We start from the raw sequence: 9,013 nt of genomic DNA on the forward strand, positions 1-9,013 counted from the left end.
TATGTTACGACTTTTTTTTCTCGTAAACTTCTGACTTGATTTTCATAATATTCCAACTTTTTTTCTCTTAGTTTTCCGACTTTTTTCTTGTAATATTCCGACTTTTTTTCTCGTAAAGTTATTACTTTATTGTCATATCATTATGACTTTTTTTTCTCGTAATATTCTGACTTTTTTTCCCGTAAAGTTATGAATTTATTCTCATAATATTTCGACTTGTTTTTCTCATAAACTTATGACTTTATTCTCGTAATATTACAATTTTTTTCTTGAAATAGTACGACTTTATTCTTATTATGTTACGACTTTTTTTTCTCGTAAACTTCTGACTTGATTTTCATAATATTCCAACTTTTTTTCTCTTAGTTTTCCGACTTTTTTCTTGTAATATTTTGACTTTTTTTCCTCATAATATTCCGACTTTTTTTCTCGTAAAGTTATTACTTTATTCTCATTAAATTAAGACTTTTTGCTCATTATATTTCGACTTTTTTTCTTGTAAACTTATGACTTTTATTTTCATAATATTACAATTTGTTCTCCTAAACTTATGACTTTATTCTCGTAATATCACAACTTTTTTCTCGTAAACTTCTAACTTTATTCTCATTAAATTCCGATTTTTTTCCCGTAAAGTTATGAATTTATTCTCATAATATTACTATTTTTTTCTCCTAAACTTATGACTTTATCCTCATAATAATTCAACTTTTTTTCTCAAGATATTACATGTTTTTTTCTCGTAAATTTATGACTTTTTTTCTCGTAAAGTTATGAATTTATTCTCATAATATTACGACTTGTTTTTCTCGTAAGCTTGTGACTTTATTCTCATAATATTTCAACTTTTTTTCTCATAATATTACATGTTTTTTCCCCGTAAAGTTATGAATTTATTCTCATTAAATTAAGACTTTTTTCTCGTAAATTTATGACTTTATTCTCATTAAATTAAGACTTTTTCTCGTAAAGTTATGACTTTATTCTCATTAAATTAAGACTTTTTCTCGTAAAGTTATGACTTTATTCTCATTAAATTAAGACTTTTTCTCGTAAACTTATGACTTTATTCTCATTAAATTAAGACTTTTTCTCGTAAAGTTATGACTTTATTCTCATTAAATTAAGACTTTTTCTCGTAAACTTCTGACTTTATTCTCATTAAATTAAGACTTTTTTCTCGTAAACTTATGACTTTATTCTCATTAAATTAAGACTTTTTTTCTCGTAAACTTCTGACTTTATTCTCATTAAATTAAGACTTTTTCTCGTAAACTTATGACTTTATTCTCATTAAATTAAGACTTTTTTCTTGTGAATTTATGACTTTATTCTCATTAAATTAAGACTTTTTTCTCATAAACTTATGACTTTATTCTCATTAAATTAAGACTTTTTTCTCGTGAACTTCTGACCTTATTCTCATAATATTACGATTTTTTTCTCGAAAACTCAGATGATTTATTCTCCTCAATGTGGTCCTCATACTCTGTTGTACTTCTGTAAATGAAACCTAAAGAAGTCATACTCTTATATGCATCTAGAGAAGCAGAGATGTGCAGTTCCCCCTCCGGTCCTCCAGGCGGCAGTGAAGCCTCCATAGAGCCGGTCAACATCCGTCAGGACTCAATGAAAAGCAGCAGGAGCTCCAACAGAAGACTCACTTCCACCGAGGACTCTCCGAGCTGAGACCTGAACCAGCTGCTCTCCAGCCTCTGAAGGTAAATATGCTTCTAAATCTCACTTTAGTGCTGAAATGAAAAGCTGTGCGTGTTGATGTGAACATGTAGAAGCTCAGGATGTTATCAGGGCTCCTGGATGAGGAGGTTATTCAGCGGATGGAGGCAGATGTTGGACTAATTTAAAGATTACAGAACACCTGAACACGTGGTGGAATAAAGTACTCTTTAGTTTGAGTATTCTCTTCTCATGCTACTTTATATACTTTTACTCTTTAGTTACTAATGCACACAAAACATGTCAATGTAGAAATAGAAAATAAAGTAAATGCATAATTCACTTATTTACTCTTTGGTTTAATTCTCTCCATTTATTATTTAATTTTTAGATTTATTCTTTAATGCATTTATATTTACTTTTAATAGAATTAGCCCATAAATGTTTATTAATCTGGTGTTTTTAAAGGTGAATAGTAGTTTGCTGCTGGAGGTGAACACGTGGTGGAATAAAGTACTTGAGTATTTTCTTCTCATGCTACTTTATATACTTTTACTCTTTAGTTACTAATGCACACAAAACATGTCAATGTAGAAATAAAATGTGTATTTATTTTTGCATTTTAGTTTGATTTATTTATTTGATATTTATTTTTAAATGCATGTATTTTGCATTTATTTAAGAAATATAAATCCAAGTTATCTGGTTGCAGCTCCTTAAATGTGAATATTTTCTGGTTTCTTTACTCCTGACAGTTTAATGCATTTATATTTATTTTACATTTACTTTTTAATAAAATTAGCCCATAAATGTTTATTAATTTGATGCTTTTAAAGTGGAAAAGTCATTAAAAACCTCAGTTCCTGTAGTTTGCTGCTGCAGGTGAACACGTGGTGGAGTATAGTACTTATTATTTTAGGTACTTGAGTATTTTCTTCTCATGCTACTTTATTGTATGCATTTTTTATTCATTTTCTATTTATTTTTAAATGTATTTATTTAAGTCCCAATTCTAATTGCAGATTCTTAAATATGACTATTTCCTGGTTTCTTTACTCCTCTATGACAGTAAACTGAATATCTTTGAGTTGAGGACAGAACCGACGAAATCAAACATAAATGCATAAATAAATGACTCGATAGATAAATCCATGTCATTAAATGCAGCAAAAATAATATTAAAAATAAATGTCATGAATTAACTGATAGAAATGTGACAGACATTTCTGTTTTAATTTGATTCTTTATTTATCTTTGTAATAAGTCCCTTAATTTTTACCCTTTGGTTTAGTTTTCCCCTGTATTTATTTTTATTAATTTCTAGATTAATTTATTTTTCCATTTTCAATTTTTTAAATGGATGTATTTTATTTCTGCACAATTTTCCCTTTGCATTTCACCCCTTATTTATTTCCCTAAACTTATTTATTTCTGTGTTTTCGTTATGCAGAGCGTGTGCTCCAGTCTTAATACCCGGCTAATGCAAAATTATTTATATATATATATATATATATATATATATATTAGTGCAAAAATGCTTCTACTCCACTACATTCATACAGCTACTAATGCACACAAAACATATAAATGTTTAATTTTCCTTTTATTTATTGTATCTATTTTAATTTATTGTTATAAAATGGTTCATTTTATATTTATTTTTAAATTTATTTATGTATTTTTGCACAATGTTCCCCTTTTCATTTCACCCCTTAAATAAATTCATGCATTTAAAAATAAATAAAATAATGAATGCAAAAGTACATTTTATTTCTTAGATTAAGACGTTTGTTGTCCTGAATGTGTTTAACTCAGTTAACTGATAAGTTAGCAGGTTTTCTAACAGCTGAAATGTCCTAACAGGGTTCTGACAGCCACCGGGGGAAACTGACCTCCCGCTGCGTCACGATGGACGATACGACGTATTCCTCAAGAGCAAGAAGCAGACATGCATCGGCTCCACTGCACCTGGGGACAGGTGAGTTTCTGTTAAAGTCCTGAAACCAAACACTCAAACACTAAAGGATTCAATATATCTGTTTTAATATACTTCATTTATTTATATTTTTTAAATTCCCTTTTTAATTTACTGGTTAAATTTATGTATTTTTAGATTTATGCATTTATTTATTGCATTTTATTTCTTTTTTATTCATTTTCTATTTTTGAAATGCATGTATTTTGCATTTATTTATTTAAGAAATATAAGTCCAAATTCTAATTGCAGCTCCTTAAATGTGATAATTTTCTGGTTTCTTTACTCTTTGATGGTAAACTGAATATCTTTGAGTTGAGGACGGTACCTGCCAAATTAAAAATGAATAACTTAATAAATGTAGCAAAATTAATAAATTCTTTTTTAATTTGCTTCTTTATTAATTCCCTTATTTGTTTACCCTTCGGTTACATTTCCTTTTTATTAATGCATTATTTTTTGCATTTTGTTTATTAATTTTTAAATTCATATTTCCGTGTGGTCTCGTGCTCTGCCTCGGCTCTAGTCTCTTCGCTGTGATGACATTATTCCCTGCCATTCGTAGTTTCCTCCAGAGGTCTAACAGACCGAAGATGGTCCAAACCTTCCTTGGATGTCTGAGCGAACAGTAGAAGTCTATCTAACGTGTCTCCTAACATCGCTTATGCTTTCAGAACTAACTTATCTCCATCTCTCTCTCTCTCTCAGGGTGACGGTCTCGGTGGTGGTGGTGGTGGCGGCGCCGCCGTGTGCATCAGTGTTGAATCAGCAGAGCTGGTGATGATCAGAAGAGCTGGTGATGAGCAGAAGAGCTGGTGATGATGATCAACAGCCTGTGAAACTGGTGTGTATGTTTTTAGGACAGCAGCTGAACTGTAAATCCAGCTAGTCCTGCTCACGTCTCGTCGCTGTGATGACATTATTCCCTGCCATTCGTAGTTTCCTCCAGAGGTCTAACAGACCGAAGATGGCCCAAACCTTCCTTGGATGTCTGAGCGACTGAGAACAGTACAAATGTAGTCCTTCTTTTTAAATATGCATCATAACTAAATGTCAAATCTTACTTTTCAGGCTGGACGTGAAGGGAACATCTGGAACCTGGAGTCTTTTGAAGGCCATAAAGTACATTAGGTGTGTATCTGTTCTAAATGAACCTTAAAGGGAGATTTGTCAAGTATTTAATACTCTTAACAAACATGCTGCTTTAAGTGAAGGAACCCCTTTTTAAAAAAATGACAGTTTCTCCTCGCCAAAATTTAGCGCCAAGTTTGGAGCGTTATTTAACCTCCTTCATGACAAGCTAGTCTGACATGGCTGGTACCGATGGATTCATCAGGTTTACTAGTTTCATATGATGCCAGTATTTTCAATCTAGCTTTAAAACTGAGCTGCTACAACCTGAGAATCACAACTTGTGTTTAATAAAAAAAAAATGTAATTTTTAAAAAAGAAAAATACATTACAATTGCTGCAGCAATTACTTGATTACAGGAAATTATTTGGAAACTTAAATTTTTGAAGTAAAAAATGCCAAAGATTTAAAAATATTATTCTATGCTTTTCTTCATCATGTCTGATGTTAAACTGAAAATCTATTCATTTTTTTGGATAAAATTAATTAATAATAATTAAAGTAATGGTTAGCTGCAGCTCTAGTTGACGATACATGTCCTCAACTATAACACCGTTTACTGAGATGAATGTTACGGGTCAGTTATGTGCTTTATTTATTAATAGCTCCACTGCTACAGTTCGCTGTGATGACATTATTCCCTGCCATTCGTAGTTTCCTCCAGAGGTCTGACGACCGAAGATGGTCCAAACCTTCCTTGGATGTCTGAGCGAATTAAAAGCAGTGAATAAAATAATCTTTTTCCTGCTGGAGCTTCACAGATAACTCGCTTCTGTCGGCTAAGGTCATACAATTGAGAAAAAAGTCATAATGTTACAAGAAAAATAACAATTTAATTAGATTAAAGTCATACAATTTTAAGAAAAAGTCGTATTACGAAAATAAAATTGTAACTTAATAAGAGTCATAACTTTATGATAAAAAATAAGTAATTTTATTAGACTAATTCACATTATTCCAAGAAAAAAAAGTCTTACGAGAATAAAGTCACAACTTTATGAGAAAAAAGTTGTAATTTAATTAAAATAAAGTGGATGTCTGAGTGAATTTAAAAGCAGTGAATAAAATAATCTGTCCTTCTTTAGATTAACAGCTAACTTGTTATTTCATGTCACTTTCAGGGTGGCGGTGTCTGCTGGTCGTGTTTTCTCCGTCCTGTCACCGGTGGTGATTTTGTTTTGCCTGGTATGTAATATTTAAACGATATATTTGTGTGTGTGTGTGTGTGTGTGTGGCCGTTCGCTGTGATGACATTATTCCCTGCCATTCGTAGTTTCCTCCAGAGGTCTAACAGACCGAAGATGGTCCAAACCTTCCTTGGATGTCTGAGCGAAATTAAAAGCAGTGACTAAAATAATCTTTGTCCGTCTGTAGCTTCACAGCTAACTCGTTATTTCATGTCCCTTTCAGGGTGGCGGTGTCGGCTGGTCGTGTTCTCTCCCTCCAGTCACCGGTGGTGGTGATTGTTGCCTGGTACGTAATATTTAAACGATGTACAGTGCCTTCAGGAAGTAGTCAGACCCCTTCACTTGTTTTCACATTTAGTTATGTTGCAGCCTTATGCTAAAATCAATAAAATTAGTCTTTCCCCTCATCAATCTAGACTCGATACACCACAACGACAAAGTGGAAACAGAATTTTAGAATTTTTTTGTAACTTTATTAAAAAGGAAAAACTGAAATATCACATTGACATAAGTATTCAGACCCTTTACTATGACGCTTGAAGTTGAGCTCAGGTGTCTCCCATTTCCCTCCATCATCTTGAGATGTTTCTCCACCTTGACTGGAGTCCATCTGTGGTAAATTCAGATAAGACATGATTTGGAAAGGCACACCTGTCTCACAGCTGATAATGCATATCAGAGCAAAAACCAAACCATGAGGTCGAAGGAAATGCCTGAAGAGCTCGGAGACAGGATTGTGTCGAGGCACAGATCTGGGGACGGACTCTCACTAGAGCTGGCCGCCCGGCCAATCTGAGCATCGGGGGAGAAAGGCCTTCGTAAGGGAGGTGACCAAGAACCCGATGGTCACTCTGGCTGAGCTCCAGAGATCCTGTGTGGAGATGGGAGAAACTCCCAGTAAGACAACCATCACTGCAACACTCCACCGATCTGGGCTTTATGGCAGAGTGGCCAGATGGACATGAAAGTTCGCTTGGAGTTTGCAAAAAAGCACCTAAAGGACGCTCAGACTGTGAGAAACCAGATTCTCTGGTCTGATGAAATCAACATTGAACTGTTTGGCCTCAATTCTAAGCATTATATCTGTAGGAAACCAGGCACCGCTCATCACCTGCCCAATACCATCCCAACGGTGAAGCATGGTGGTGCAGCATCATGCTGTGGGGGTGTTTTTCAGCAGCAGTAACTGGGTGACTGGTCAGGATCAAGGGAAAGCTGAACGTAGCAAAGTACAGAGATATTCTTAATGAAAACCTGGACAGAGCGCTCAGGACCTCAGACTGGACCGAAGGTTCACCTTCCAACAGGACAATGGCCCCAAGCACACAGCCAAGACAACGCAGGAGTGGCTTAGGGACAACTCTGTGAATGTCCTTCAGTGGCCCAGCCAGAGCCCTGACTTGAACACAATCAAACATCTCTGGAGAGACCTGAAGATGGCTATGCACCGACGGTCCCCATCCAACCTGACAGAGCTGGAGAGGATCTGCAGAGAAGAATGGCAGAAACTTCCCAAATCCAGGTGTGCAAAGCTCGTCGCATCATACCCAAGAAGACTCAAAGCTGTGATCGCTGCCAAAGGTGCTTCAACTAAGTACTGAGTGAAGGGTCTGAATACTTAAGTAAATGTGATATTTCAGTTTTTCCTTTTTTAATGAACTTGTCGTTGTGTATTGAGTTTAAAGGAAAAAAAGTAATTTTATTTTTAGCATAAGGTTGCAACATAACAAAGTGAAGGGGTCTGACTACTTCCTGAAGGAGATGTATTTGTGTGGCCGTTCGCTGTGATGACATTATTCCCTGCCATTCGTAGTTTCCTCCAGAGGTCTAACAGACCGAAGATGGTCCAAACCTTCCTTGGATGTCTGAGCGAATTTAAAAGCAGTGTATAAACTAATCTTTGTCTGTCTTTAGATTAACAGCTAACTTGTTATTTCATGTCCCTTTCAGGGTGGCGGTGTCGGCTGGTCGTGTTCTCTCCCTCCAGTCACCGGTGGTGATTTTGTTTTGCCTGGTACGTAACTTGTAAACGATGTATTTTCGTGTGTCAGTTCGCTGTGATGACATTATTCCCTGCCATTCGTAGTTTCCTCCAGAGGTCTAACAGACCAAAGATGGTCCAAACCTTCCTTGGATGTCTGAGCGAACTGTAGAAGTCTATCTAACGTGTCTCCTAACATCTCTTATGCTTTCAGAACTAACTTTTATCTCCATCTCTCTCTCTCTCTCTCTCTCAGGGTGACGGTCTCGGTGGTGGTGACGGCGCGTCCGCCGTGTGCATCAGTGTTGAATCAGCAGACCTGGTGAAGAGCTGGTGATGATGATGATCAACAGCCTGTGAAACTGGTGTGTATGTTTTTAGGACAGCAGCTGAACTGTAAATCCAGCTAATCCTGCTCACGTCTCGTCGCTGTGATGACATTATTCCCTGCCATTCGTAGTTTCCTCCAGAGGTCTAACAGACCGAAGATGGTCCAAACCTTCCTTGGATGTCTGAGCGAGCTGTAGTTGTAGTCGTGACCGTCGGCTCAACGTTTTGGCCGTCAGCTGATGTTTGTCTTTTTGTCCCGCAGGTCGACTGTGAACCAGCAGCTGCTCTGCCGTCGTCTTCTCGTCACCGAGGACTTCTCACACCGTCACAAGTTGTTGTTGTTTACAAAGAAATAAAAACATCCAGCTGTTAATGATGACGTTGATCTGTTTGATTTTGTCCCAGCATGTCACATAAAATGATTTCATTGAACTAATGTGATCCTCCAACATTTAAATACCAATAAGATGAAGTCACACTAGTGATGTTTGTCATCAACGGTCACATTTTATTGAATGTTAGGGCCACATTGAGGGGGGGGGGAAATCGGGAGATTTCGAGAATAAAGTCGTAATTTAATGAGAATAAAGTCATACAATTTTAAGAAAAGTCTTAATTACGAGAATAAAAGTTGTAATTTAATAATAGTCATACTATTTCAAGAAAAGTAATTACGAGAATAAAGTCATAACAGAAAAAAAATATGAGAATAAAGTCATGTCGAGAAAAAA

The 9,013-nt window shown here is 35.5% G+C and overlaps 7 non-coding genes across 7 annotated transcripts; all 7 read left to right on the top strand.

The window, feature by feature from the left end:
- Positions 1 to 4,183: 4,183 nt before the first annotated feature.
- LOC141761417 (small nucleolar RNA SNORD14) lies at positions 4,184 to 4,277 on the top strand. The gene has a single exon (XR_012592561.1). It is a non-coding gene; the product is annotated as a small nucleolar RNA SNORD14 (small nucleolar RNA).
- A 280-nt stretch (positions 4,278 to 4,557) lies between these two features.
- On the top strand, positions 4,558 to 4,651 carry LOC141761415 (small nucleolar RNA SNORD14). Its single transcript, XR_012592560.1, has one exon. It is a non-coding gene; the product is annotated as a small nucleolar RNA SNORD14 (small nucleolar RNA).
- Positions 4,652 to 5,404: 753 nt separating this feature from the next.
- Positions 5,405 to 5,497, top strand: LOC141761421 (small nucleolar RNA SNORD14). The gene has a single exon (XR_012592565.1). It is a non-coding gene; the product is annotated as a small nucleolar RNA SNORD14 (small nucleolar RNA).
- A 526-nt stretch (positions 5,498 to 6,023) lies between these two features.
- On the top strand, positions 6,024 to 6,117 carry LOC141761418 (small nucleolar RNA SNORD14). The gene has a single exon (XR_012592562.1). It is a non-coding gene; the product is annotated as a small nucleolar RNA SNORD14 (small nucleolar RNA).
- Positions 6,118 to 7,750: 1,633 nt separating this feature from the next.
- LOC141761419 (small nucleolar RNA SNORD14) lies at positions 7,751 to 7,844 on the top strand. The gene has a single exon (XR_012592563.1). It is a non-coding gene; the product is annotated as a small nucleolar RNA SNORD14 (small nucleolar RNA).
- A 179-nt stretch (positions 7,845 to 8,023) lies between these two features.
- Positions 8,024 to 8,117, top strand: LOC141761414 (small nucleolar RNA SNORD14). The gene has a single exon (XR_012592559.1). It is a non-coding gene; the product is annotated as a small nucleolar RNA SNORD14 (small nucleolar RNA).
- A 261-nt stretch (positions 8,118 to 8,378) lies between these two features.
- LOC141761420 (small nucleolar RNA SNORD14) lies at positions 8,379 to 8,472 on the top strand. Its single transcript, XR_012592564.1, has one exon. It is a non-coding gene; the product is annotated as a small nucleolar RNA SNORD14 (small nucleolar RNA).
- Positions 8,473 to 9,013: the final 541 nt, after the last annotated feature.

Source organism: Sebastes fasciatus, chromosome 22, assembly GCF_043250625.1.
Source record: "Sebastes fasciatus isolate fSebFas1 chromosome 22, fSebFas1.pri, whole genome shotgun sequence".
NCBI lineage: Eukaryota > Metazoa > Chordata > Actinopteri > Perciformes > Sebastidae > Sebastes > Sebastes fasciatus.